This window comes from Columba livia, chromosome 7 (genome assembly GCF_036013475.1).
Source record: "Columba livia isolate bColLiv1 breed racing homer chromosome 7, bColLiv1.pat.W.v2, whole genome shotgun sequence".
Classification (NCBI taxonomy): Eukaryota; Metazoa; Chordata; class Aves; order Columbiformes; family Columbidae; genus Columba; species Columba livia.
This window is the reverse complement of record NC_088608.1, coordinates 35,127,941-35,141,270: the sequence shown is the minus strand read 5'-3', so window position 1 is coordinate 35,141,270 and position 13,330 is coordinate 35,127,941. Positions and strand designations below refer to the sequence as shown.

Genomic DNA, 13,330 nt, shown 5'->3' with positions numbered 1-13,330 from the left:
ACCCGAGCTTGCGAGAGCTGCTTGTTGCTGCATCTCTTTTTCCTGCAGCCCTGTCAATATGCATGCTAATATTTATTCTGCACCTTTGTTTTGCCCTGCTGTGACCACCAAAGGCAGGACTTAATTTCCTGGGGAGTAAGGTGTTTCAATGGGGTGGGACTTGGTCTTTCCACAGGTGGGGGGCAGACTGCATGGATGTATCTCAAATTGCCCGGTTCTCAGCTGGCACAGGCTTTTTGCCTTTGTGATAACCACCAAGGCCTATCCCATACAAGCACAGCAGGAGATGTACAGCTCCTGGGCATCATGCTGGAGCTGTGCTGGTGAAAGGATGCGGCCACGTGGCACAGTCCCGGTCCAGCCAAGCGGCTGCTGCTCCTGTCGCTCTCGGCCGAGCGGGTTTTTTCTGTTAGAGAAACTGTGAATTACAGTTACACAGGGCTGCATGGTGCAGAGCAGGAGCCGGGCTCCCGCAGCAGAGCAGCCCCTCGCTACTCTGCATGCCATGGCTCTATTAAATAAATAAACGTACAGCCCCCTGCCTCACTTTTCTAAGGTGCCCGAAGGAGTGTTTGCATGACAAAGTGAGGCAGGATTTCTCCCTTACGGGGCTGTTCCTGTGTGTAACCTCTAAACGTGCAAAGCTTTTTACCACCAGGCAGGCTTCATTAGGGGGATTTTTATGGTGAAACACGGCTGTGTCATAATTATGAAGTCTATAAGCCCAGCTCCAAGGAGCGTCGCTCCAGAGCTGCTGTGTGTGTGCGAACTCTTTACGGCTGCCGAGTCCCTTAGCAGTGCTTAGTGCCAGAGCCGAGTACAGCGTTGACAATGCTGCAAATATCTTCCCTTGCAGCAGACCAAAGGCAGGGTCTACGTGTGCACAGATCCCAGTGAAATGTGATCTGGCTCTCCTGGAGGAAGAGGGAGTTTGAGAGGTTTGTGGGGGAGCCATGAGGTATGAAGGTACTGCTGTCCAAGGAGGTTGGGGATGCATCATCCTTCCTGCTACCACAGCAGGGTAGGAAATAAATAGGTTATGAAATAAAAACCACGACAAAAAAAAAATAGTTCTGACGAAATTTTAATGCCCTATTTAAATGTGACATCTACTATGATGCTGCTACTGTTCCACTGCCATTACCAGGCTCCTCAAATTTCTAAATTAGAGGGACTCAATGAATGCAGAGTGGACTTTGGGGGCAGTACTTATTCTCTGCAGGAAGCCTATGGTCCAGCTGACCCTCTGGCAGGGCTTGGCCAGCAAACTGCCTGTACTGCAGAGGAGAGCATTCAGATTTTCACCCTTTGCTACCCTTCCCTCTGCCTGCAGTAGAAGTGGGGAAAAGCTGGGTGCTCTGGCAGTATAGGCGATAGCGTTTCAACATGCTCAGACCACTCTTCCAGCTCCTCTCTGTTGGGGGAGCTGCTAGAGATGTAAATTTTTGGAGCAAACTGAGATAAGATGCTGCTGTGTTTAATTGCCTTCCTCCTCCTTACTACGTACTGCTACAGAGAACAGCATCATCCCTCCTTTAAGAAATTAACCTGCTACAAATTGCATCCAGCATCGAATGACCTCTACTGTAGCTAGCTCTAGTTAAGCTGTATATTTTTTTTTGCTTCCCATTGGTGCAACTTAAGGGATAACTCTTTAATACTTCTGTGCAGCAGCCACTTAATGTTATCTGGTACAATTCTGTGATTCTTGTGTGCGCATCTTCCACATGCTGTCTCTGCGAAGGCATGTTTTGTCTTGGACTTCTGCTTTGTGGGCTTCGTTTCCCTATTCCTTCTGTTGCACCCCAGCAACGGCCAGACGTGGTGGGCGGATGTTTCCCAAAGCATCGGCCCTGCAGTGACAAGTTCATAATCAAAAGCAAAGGAGCGGTGGGCGAGCAGGGCAGATAAGAGGCGGGAGGTAAGGCGAGCGAGGCTTTAGGGATAAGACAGTTGGAGCAGAGCACGGTTTCAAAGTAATTGGATACGCTAACATCGGAGTTTTGTGCAGGAATGTACATCTGTTTCTGAACTGTTACCAGCTGATATGCCCGCTCATCCTTTCTGCTTCCTCAGTTATAAACCCTCAGAGCAGCAGACAGGAGCAAAGGAAAGGCTGACCCAGGGGACAGTGAGTCCTACTGCTTGTAAATGCAGTCAAGGTGAAGGTGTGATTTTGATTTGCAAAGGCGTTGCTGTGGCAGCTGGATGTGCCTGTCCCATGGGGACAGCTTCTCCCTGTGCGTGGTTTGATGGCTCTATCTGGCTTCCTCAGCTTTGTGTTTGAGGAGGTGGGAAATATGGACACTTTAGGGAAGTCTTTAGAGGAGAATGACAGAGAGAAGGGAAGGGCTTAGATATTTTCCCAGTGGACATCTCTTTCTCCTGGGAAAGCCACACAGGCCCTTTGTCGATCTCCTTTAAGAACCTGTCAGCTCATCCAAGCTTTGACCCAGCAAGGTGTGAATTGCAAGGGCCATTTTTCCAGAGTTTGCTTTATTTGCTGTGTATAACATCAGGATGAGCTATCTGCAGTGTAATCATGATAAATGTAAATCATAATTAGTTTTCAAAAACTACTATGGTGAGTCAGATTATGAAAATGCACTGTAATTTGCAGTTTCTCTAACAGAGTCCTAGATTCTGTGATGCCTTGGAGAAGAGAGATGCACCTGAGTCCCACCAACTTCTGTGAGACATAGGCAAGTGTTTAGAGCTAAATATGGGCTTGAATTTCTGATCCAAACCCCTTCTGAAATAAGAGATATTGTCAGTGGCTGTGACAGGTTTTGGATTGGGATCTCAAGCATGAAGTTGTTGGAGGACCAGTTCACATCTCCTGGTCATTTGAGCTCCATTGTCATGGGACAAAGATAATGTAGAACAGACACAGTTCTGCCTCAAATGCTGGGTGCAATGTTTCAGGTATGATTATTGATTGCTGGCAAGATTAGAAGTCAATAGAATTTCTCATGTCAGTAGCATTGGGAAGACAGTGTGTGTCCTGCTGTAGGAATAAACCAAAAGGCAGTGGCATTGCAGTTGTGGATTCTATTTTTAATGGTAGTGCAAAGCTAAAAGAACTGGCATTTGGGGGAGTAAAAAGTAGTAGCTATCATGATTCCAAAAATAACATTTCTATTTTAGATCATTTACCCAAGGCCACCACTAATTGCAGATTGGAGCGGAATGTCTCCCTGTGAATCCACAGGGAAGACAGATTTTTTTGCCTCTTTTTGGAAGGCGCAATATTAATTGTGGCTGCAGTAGTAGTAAATGTAGCTTAAAACCTGGGGTAGGAAAAATGAAAATATTGTTTCGTGTGCTGGAAAATCAAAGTACGTGAAGTATTTTGTTGTCCTTGCCTTTTCCTCCTCCATCTCCAGCCACATCAAGCTGGGGAGGAAGGACTTCCCACCAACATCAAGGAGAATCCAAAACCAGCCTGGCTGTTCCAACAACATTTGGGCACTGCTGGGAAGGGTCAGGCTTCTGTTCATTTTTAAGTTTGCAATATGCACTTCAAGGCAGGTATATTCAAAATAACATCGAGTTTGGCTTCCAGTTTGGAGTGTTGCTTGACAGCCTCTCTATCTTTAGAAGATGAAGAACTGCTTCCAGTGAGGAGTCAGGACTTGGTCCTGCAATGAAACTTTGGTTGACTTCAGCAGTGCAAGTGCAGACTGTGGTCTGGGCAGGATTTGGCCAGCCTGACGCTAGTGTAGGGAGACAGAACTCATCTACCTGTGCAGGCCATGGGGAGAGGACTGTTCTTTCTGGGTCTTTGTGGTGGGATTCTCTCCCTGTGGATTACAAAATAGATTTGAAGTAGTTGACTGCCTCTGGCCAGTGCTTTGATGGTGTGTTTAATCTGCAAACCCCCAGAAACAAGGCAAGGAGGGCACTGATCCATAAATATGCCTTAGAGCTTGTAACTCTTAGCTGACTTCTGAAGGGATCAGCAGGATCCCACCATGAAATCTGTTCCTGTTGAGCACAGGTTGCCTTTGCAAACACCCTGCCCCTTTGTCCACCTCCTTGTTTGGATCCAGCCACTGACTCTAGTGCTGTCTTCTTAAGGACAGTGGTCTGTGATGCAAATACTTTTTTTTACACATCTTGAAGCCCATAGTTACTCTGAATTCACATGACTGGAAAGCCCACCAAGAAAAAGTCCAAAGTACTATTGCCTTGTATTCCTATGTTTCAGTATTTCTGAGGATTAGCGAGGACCTTAGAGAGTTGAATCAGCCTTGCAGTTAACTATTTTGTCAGCTGAAAAGATAGCAACAAGGTACTGGAAAGCAAAGCCCTGGGCAATTATACTGCTATTGAAACAAATGGTTTTCTCCTTGGGTCCACATAATCTTTCTCAAAGCATGTTACAAATCAGCTTTACCCATTTACCCTCAAATTACTTTGGAGGCTCTGTCAGATGGACATGTGACACTGGTGACATCTCTCCCTGTTGCTGACCAGAGAATGGCCTCCCAACCATACAGACACAACCTGAAAAATGGCATGATGTGTGCAAAGGCAGATCTGGAAGCAGCTTTGTTTTGCCTGGGTGTGTTGCTCGATAGGTGTGCACACAGAGAGGAGAGATTCATTGCCCTGAACTTTGGCCGAGTTCAAACTGTTGAAGCTACCCCTGGATTTTAACCACCAAGGTACAGCATCTTGTAGTTCAGATGATGGGTAGAGAGGAAGCCAAAATGATGAAGTTGGACCCAGATAGCAATAAGACAGCTCTGCCAGGGGAAGGCAAACACCTCCTAGGAACTGGGTGCATGCATAGGAACCCCAGCACAACCCCAGGAATGGCTGTGCTAGAGCCCATTGCAATTTTTGGAATTGTCAGAATTTGGAAAAAACCCACGATTTTGAATTCCAGGGCAAAACAAGGGGAAACTTACTAATGTTTCTGAAGTGAGGAAAACCTGATTTTTCAAGGAGAAGAGGATGGGGTCAGTTAAAATAAACTATTTGTAGTTTCTTTGGACAGCTCTGAACTTTACCTTGGCTTTGGCTGATACCTGAGCTAGTTTGTAAACCCTGGAGCCCTCCTTTGCCCAGAAAAAAATGGGCAACATCTGTCCTCCTTTCTCATCCCACAGCACTGTAATTCTCCAATCAGTTCTTCCTGGGTTTAAGCCGTAGTTGAGGTCATGTATCATGTTGCATATGTCTTCTGGTTAAGGGAAACTGCTCATTAGCAGCACTTGTTGAAGGGCTGAATGGGTTGCTGCTGGGTGACAGGTCATTCATCATGTTTCTCAGCAGTGAAAAGTGCTGCCTTTGAAGTGTTCCCAGTCCCCATCAGCGTGGTAGTGGGATCCTAGAGGTGGGACCTTGGTTTCCTGTACCAGAAAGGAAGAGCTCCATGGGTTGGGTCATTGCCACTGTTGGGCCAACTCAAGCAATTGGGCTAAACTTTCCTTAATACTCACCTGTGTAAAACAGGGAATGAAATCTTCTACCTCAAATGCTATGGAGCTAGTTATGAGCCAAATCGCAGCTGTTCTCCTGTACCTTGATGGAAAAAACAAATGCCTATCATTTGTTTTCCCTTCCTTGGAAACAGTGCGCAAAAATCATAACCTCTCTTCCTTTCTTATCCATCTTTTTTAACCACATTTTAATTTTTTATTAAGTTCTTTCCCAACAGTGCTTCTCCATGCTGTCTATCTTTAGACATTACTGATGTTCCCACAGCAAAAGGACAAATTAGTGTCCCAGCCTGCTTATTGCTTTTTGTTTGCAGAATATGAGACTAACCCAAAGCCTCAGGAGTGCTATAGATCACACTCTGTGAAGGTGCTGTTTAATGCCTTCAGTGGTTGAGTGTCTTAGCAGAAGGATGGGACCTGGTGAAGGTCCTTGGATATCAACCAAGAAATGAGCTGGTTTTGGTCCTTTGTGTCTTGCTTTTCTATAGTTAAATGGCCTAAAAGTGGGAAGGCGTATTGCCTTGTAGAGCCCCCTGGGTGACTGGTGAACTTCTTGCCATGTAGATAAAGAAAAACCTGCCAGAATTAGATATTGAGGGGGAAAAAATATTTGTTTTCTAGATAGAACAATGTTTTGTGAAACATGTGAATGCTCCTAAGAAAATGATTTATTTTGGGAAACCAGGCACCCTAACTCTGACTACGTTACTTCAATGTGTTGCAGTTAACCTTAACTTGTTGTCGAGGTATTTTAGCTGCCTGCTGCCCCTGCTCCCCACTTTGGACATCCCTCATAGACCACAGCAGCTGAGCACAAAGGGGCTCACTGTGTCCCTGGCTGCTTGGCCAGGAGTGGAGTGGACACAGGAAGCCCTTTGAATTCTGCTCCAGGAATGGGCTGTACCTTCTGATCAAGTTGCTTGGTTATCAGCTGATTTGGTTTCACTTCAGTATTTAATTTGATGCTGAAAGGTTGAAATCTTCCATTAAAAACCAAAACACAGTAAAGTTGCTGAGTGTCTACACTTAGAACATCAGAAGGGACAGTCAGCCAGACTTGCTCAGCTGAGAGAGGAAATAATTTTTCTTAGACTGATTGAAACTTCTGCTTTTTTCCTGTGTCTTTACCAACACCTGTTTAACTCAAGCACCTGAATAAACTTAGAGGAGAAAAGATAACTTTGTTAAAGACTCCACTGGACCCTGAAAGATCATGTTCTACTTCTGGGACCCTCAGCAAATCCAAGGGAAACCAGGCTTGACATTCTTAGTGAGATCTGGGGAGAAAGAGCAGGAAAAGCCCATCATTTCTTTCAAAAACAATTAGGTGAAAAAGCCCCAAAGTAAACAAACAAATTCTCAAAAGTTAAAGTTGGCTGAACTTAAAAGAAGCAACCATAAAAATTCGTAAATTACTATCACTGGTTTTGAATTGTTGTTCTGGAAATATTAAGTGAACTGGCTGTTTTCTCAAGAGTAACAACATTTACCTGTGTAGACCATATTGCCTGTTGGAACATCAAGAGCCATAGCACAAGTCTTCTTGACATAGATCTGATTGTAAACACACCCCTGTATGGACACCAAAGCTGGTGTAAAGGAATGTATAGTAGCTGAAGCACTGGAAATGAAATTTTCAGGGAAACAGCTGCGTTCCTCAAAGACATGTGAAGAGCATTCCTGCAAAGCATCTATGGATTTGCATGTGCAGTGTCAGGTATTAAGCTTACAGGCCCTGTGCATCCAGGAGTGAGGGTATTCTTCCCCCTTCCATTGATGCCTTTCTCCGTTGCATCCCTGGTGTTCTTCACTGGGTAAGGGCACCTTTCTAGATATTATCCTGAGCCTTGTTGTGTTGGGACTGGCTGGTAAGAAGCAGTGCTCCAAGAACCTGGGCTCTGACTTGTCTGTCCCAGCTGCCAACATCCTACTGTTTGCATCACAGATGAGAAGCTTGTTTGAGAAATATTCCTTTTGGTGAAAGTATGAAGTGTTAAAGGGATGGATGTGCTGCTGTACGTGGTGGGGCATGTTTTGGTCTCTGTGGGAAGGAATGACATCCTGTACAGTCAACTTCAAGCATATAAGTCAATGCATTGAAGTTAAGGGGGTGATGCATGTGTTCAAAACTTCCCCGTAAGCATCTCAGGTCAAGAGGTATTACAACATGGGCAGCAGCTACAGTCTAAATATGAGGTCTAGCTTCTGTATTATCCAGTCCTTGAATTAAAACAGTAATAGCTGGCTTTGCTACAAGGGCGAAAACCACAACCTGTGGTGGATTGCAAAGTATTACATTTTCCTGTGTATTTTAGCTTAAGAAGTTTTTTAACTCGCATTTAATTGTTGAAGGAGGAGAGCTATAATGCATACCTGTCCTCAGCCTGACCCTCCCCCAGCTTTTTTCATTATCAGTTGAGCTTTCCAATGTTCTTTTTTGCTGGTGTTTTTTTTTTTTTTTCTGGCATAAACACTACTGTGATGTTTCATTTCCTTCTTTTTTGTGCTTTTGGCAAAGATGAAGTTTACTGTCGGTTCTACTACATACTCTATCAGGTGACCCAAAGTCTGATCCTCAACTCGCAAAGTCAGCAGAAAACGTTATGTTGCTCTCAGCAGGCTTTACGGCGACTTTTAATAATTCTGCCCTCCCAAGGGGGCTGAAGTACGAATCCAGTAGGCATTTGTCGTGTCTCAGTCTCCTAAAGGGCCAATAATTTCTTGCAGTATTTTTGTAGGCCTTTGATCCATCACTGTTGCTTGATTGTGCTTTGAAGACTTAATAGTGCTCCATATCCCACACTTATTAAATTCAAATTCTCCAGTTGCATTTTCCTGGAAGATACATAAAAATAACACATGGAGGAAATATAACTGGAAGATCCTTTGTGTAAGCTGGCTTACATTTTTTATGTGGGGAAGACACTGAAACCATTGCTTTTGCACTCGTGACAGAACCATCTGTATAATTTTGATATAGTGGAGTATATCTGAAAAAGCAATAATAGGTGGGGGAGCTGTACGCTGGCTTCAAAGGCTCAATTTTCAGTACGCCGCTAGGCAGCCTTTCATTTAGAAAGAATTAAGATTGGAGGCACCTAGCTGTAGAAGTTGCCATGGTCTCTGACAATAGAGGTGTCTGGTGGGATTTTAGTGCAGCTCTTCTGTAGTCCTGCTGTTGTTGAGAGGTAGTTATTTCAGGGTTGGGATAAGGATGCTATTGAAGGGCCCCAGAATTGCTTGGCTGATTAAAAGGGAAGGGAAAAAATAAAGAACCCCAAACAACAAAAAGCAAACAAACACCACCACTACAAACAAAACAACAAGCAAGACCAACCAACCAACATTTTCTGGAGGATAGTAAAGAATAGAGTGGGACATACAACCATTTTTTGGGTGGAAACATGGAAGCACTTTCACATCCAAGCAGGAGGACAGATGATCTGTTAAATGTTGGAAGGACGCGGGAGGGGATCCCCAGGTTAGGAGGTCCCTTTACCATTCAACTCACATAAAAGAGATTTTGCTTAAAAGTGATGTCCTAGAGAAAGCACAGATCCACAGTGAAACTGGGGAAAAACTTCCAGTCACTCTGTTTTCTGGGGTCACACCAGGAGGAAGGTGGGACGTTTATAAATTCCAATAAAGCCACCTGAACTCCATGCAAAGTCCTTTGCAAGCATCGAGCTACTTGCAGACACGTGAACAGCCATTTATTCAGACCTCACCTCTGTAAAACCACGTTCTCTGTTGGAAAGATCTTCTCTCTGCGTAAGCCGGGAAAGAAGTCCACAGGAGAACAAAGAGCTTGGCGGCACCAAAAATGAGAGAAGAATGGCCCTGGGCAGACTTCCATTAACTTTGATTTGCTATGGGTCAGCCCCACCTTGGGAACTGTGAGATTTGGGTGGCTGAGAAAGAGCCAAGATCTCCGGTTAAACTCCATGTAAGCACAACGAGCACTTTCTGAACCTTTGGCGGGGCTGGTGGGGCACATACCTTCTTGCTTACAAGGCAAAGCCTAATGCTAGAAATGTCAGCATCTCACGGCATGTTGTGCAACCAGAGCTCAGTGATGTTTTGTAATTAGAGTTGCTCTTCTTGATCAGATCAGATTTTTTTGATGGGAGCACATGTTAAAAAAATGATTCAGAAATAAAAAAAATTAGTTGGTTGAGAATAACTTGTTTTCAAGGAAGTTTTGAACTTCCTAACAGAAGTTTTCAGAGGCATTAGAAGTTTTATTTGAGGGAAAGCAGAAGGTTATATGCAGTAGTGCTTAAGTATTACAAAAGATGAATCTTCAGCCTGACCTCACTGATCAAACAGTTTTGAAAGCTCCAAAGTGTGACTGCTGTTTTAATGTTGCCTTTTTTCTCTGCCCAAAGTTACTTCTGTGGGCAAGGATGGAGGGAGATTTTAACCTGAAATCTTTGCAAGGTGGGTGTTGCTTGGCAAAAGTGCATAGAAGAATAACATGCAATTGAGGAGATGCATGGGATGCTGGAGGAAATGGCTTTTGTGTGCTTGATTGTGACAAGGGGAGCCTGCTAGCAGCAGAGTGGGCTCTTTTGATGGCACTTTTGGGGTCAATCAAGTGAGATACGCTCAGTCTGTTGATGCTGAAGGGCCAGCGATGCCCCCAGACCCTTCCTCCCAGCCCTCAGTCCCCAGACATGGGCTTCATGCGGGAACCTTCCAGCACAGACACCCTCTCTGCATTGCAATCTTCATTCTGCTGCGTGGACAGTGTTGCTCCCCGTACGCAATGGGGTAAAATGCCCGGTGAATGCAGGGGGAGCAACATGAGGCCAGTGCAGACTGATTTGGAAATTTTCAAGCAAACATCTGTCAGGCACTGAGCACAGATGAATAACAAAATCAGACTGGAGCAGACAAATGACGAAATCCTTCCATGTGGAGGGGTGGGGGAGGGCAATCCAACATGTACTAATATTTTCATTATAATGCAAAGCGTATCAGTAACATACACACGTGAAGCTATGGAAATATGTGGTATATTGTTGTGCCATATGTTTTAAATATCATTAAGTAGGCCAGTTTTGTTGTATATTTGATATTCTGGCTGTTGTCGCTAGGACCGGACCAACCGATTTATATGGAATATGAGTTGGCCTTTAACTCAGTCTAATCACTGACCCAAAGAGAGTTTTGCAAAATGCACATTTCTAACCTGAGAAACGATAGGCTAAATCTTACACTGTGGGAGGAGGGCAATTGGTTGTACACTTGACCCAGATACAAATCTCTTGGGTTAAAAATAAAGAGGCTGTTGGATAGCAGGGACCAAAACATGTCACTGATAAGATTTGTTTTCTTTCTCTTTTATTTTTGCTGGAAAAAGCATCTCAGACAAAAATCATGATCATAAGTTTTTGGAAGCTAGGGTTTTCAATATTTTTCCTTTAGTGTTCCAAAGCGAAGTAGTAGTAAAGTGTTGATATGTCTATGTTTTTCATTTGGAAATTAATGTAAAGCTTCCACTTTCTTTCAGATTCCTCACTTTTTTCAGGGAACAACTAAATGTGAAATGTTGAAGAAACCTTCATGTATTTTTATTTCTTACCTCTTAAATATAGGAAAACTCCACCAAAACCCTCACTTCTGAAATACTCACATAAGCCTCCTAAGTTTAGAAGAAAACCAAGGAAATATTTTTTGGGGACAAGTTTTTTTTTTTTTTCACTCCTTTACTCCTTTTTGCTTTTCCTTTGGGAGGGTCTCTCTGTCAGCAGAAAGGGGATAGAGCAGAGAAAATAAGGCTCTGGATAATAATTTTTTAAATTATTATTGTATATTTGAGCAACTCCTGTTTCTTTCTCTTTTGTGTGTGTGTGGTGCTTTTGGTTTGTTTTCTCTCTTTTTGAGAACAAGGATGAAGGAATTGGTGAGAGAGGTAGTGGAGAGCACCCGTACTTGACAGATCCTCTCCCATCTTATCCCTAATGCTGGCCAGGAAATTGAATTTACTGCGAGTTTCAAATGAAAACACTGCAATAGGGGCTTTTTGGGGGTGGGAAAAATCTGCTCCCTTGTCTGGGCAGCCCTGGTGTTTCTTTGCAGGACGTGGGATGGGACCTGAACATCTCACAAGGCTCCTTCCTGTTCCCATGTCCGTGCCAGGAATCAGGCTCCGCAGGAGTATTTCGGATAATGTGTCCTGGGGAGCCAGGAGCCGGAGGGGGATGGAGCTCCCTCTCGCAGAGCCGGCCTGAATCTGCAGCTCCAACACGCCCAAGAGCACGAAATCTGGTTTTGTTGCTGGAGTTGGCAGATATGTGTGCAAGAATCACAGCTGATGACTCAGAAGGTGCTGTTTTTACAGACACTTTGCCGAGTACAAAGTCACTCCAAGAGTTTGGTTTTACCCTGCAAAACCCATATGTAACGTGCTGCCTTTCCCCAAGAGAAATCTGTTTGCATTCAGATATGCTTTTCTTTGGTGCCATTGGTAAATGCAGAATTAGCTCATCATCGAAGTCTAATGCTCTCAGAGACGTGAAGATTTGCTAGCTCCCTGCATGTTTTCTTTTCTCATCAGCTGCTGCTCAGGGGAATCAGTGCAAAGCGGTGCTTGTGGTGGATTCAGACGGCAGTGCTGAGACCGTAAGTCAGTCTGCAAAACCTATGTTGCTAGTGATGCAGCACAGGGAAAGAGAGAAGGGCATCCGCGTTCCCAGATTTTTTAGGTTCTGGAATGATCAATTGGGCTGGTCAGTAACAACATTTGCTGCTGGTCCTCTTTGCTGTGACTGCTTGCTTTTAATTTCACAGGTTAGTGTGATGCCAAAAGGGACTGTCTGATCACACTGAGCTCCTATTTATGGCAGGCTTGGAGCATGTTGGCTACTGACACCCGTGTTGAGTCCACTGACACGTTTGCCTAAAATTTGTTGCTCTTCTTTCCTTTTCAACTTTACCCACCTTGCTCCCTGTGTTATTTTTCCTTTTAATCCTTTGAACAATACTCCTCTGCAAGGTCTCTTGCAAACAATGGCATTCCTGCCATGGTGGAGATGTTTGACCCAACCCCATCTTGAGCCACTGCATGGTCTGTGACTGCCTTTCAGTCCACTTACTAATTGTGACAAGGGCAATTCTGGCTCCTTCACTGCAGTGACTCATAAGGACAAGCTATTAAGATATTAAGTCTCAGGCCTGAGGCCAAGAGGGTTCAGAACCTGCCTGCATCACTGTTGTCTCTGTCCTTCTCTGTGGCTTATTTATACATCAGCTGGAAATTTCCTAAATAAGCTGACTCTAACCATCAACAAATACCATTCAGATAATGTGCATTTCATGGTAGTATCCACTATTCTGCCTACAGAAGGATATAAAAACTTCTTTTGTTATAATATAGCCTCCTTGGCAGCTTGTAACTCAGTGGGAAAGGCTCTGGATTCCTGGAGGAGCGCACTGTGTCAGCGATTTTGGGTATTTCAGGGAGAGTGAGGCCTCACTGGGGAAAAAAAAGGAAAGCCCGAGAAAAACTCTGCTCTGTCCTTTAAAGATGAATCAGTAATCAAATTAGGTCAAAAACCAAAAAGCGCAAGTAATGGGTGCGAAAAAACATTCTCTCAGAAGATCTGATGGGTTTTTGTAGGAAGCGGGAGTGCTGCCAGCCATCTACGGATTGTCTGTCTGTGTCATATTTCATTTCAAAATGAAAATTCAAGGGAGCAAAAGCTTCCATGCATGCTTTTCTCTGTGCTTTTGTTGGCTTAGTAAGGTGGTGGCAGAGGTAGCCTCCATCCCTGGGTGCAAGGACATTTTGGGAAATTCTATATTCTATCTCTTGTGGTCTATCTCCTCTCTGAGACAGGCCTAAAGGTGCCCCCAGCCAGGATTTCTTCCATCTG

The 13,330-nt window shown here is 44.3% G+C and overlaps 1 long non-coding RNA gene across 2 annotated transcripts in view; it reads left to right on the top strand.

Annotated features, from left to right (window-relative positions):
* LOC135579886 (uncharacterized) overlaps window positions 1-13,330 on the top strand; it is a 132,575-nt gene that overhangs the window by 23,404 nt on the left and 95,841 nt on the right. The window contains exon 1 of one of the 2 annotated variants that reach the window (XR_010473761.1): window positions 11,839-12,077. The exons of the other annotated variant lie outside the window; for it this stretch is intronic. This is a non-coding gene — a long non-coding RNA (uncharacterized LOC135579886). Of the gene's footprint in view, window positions 1-11,838; window positions 12,078-13,330 lie in introns of those variants that run through there. 2 annotated transcript variants of the gene reach the window in all.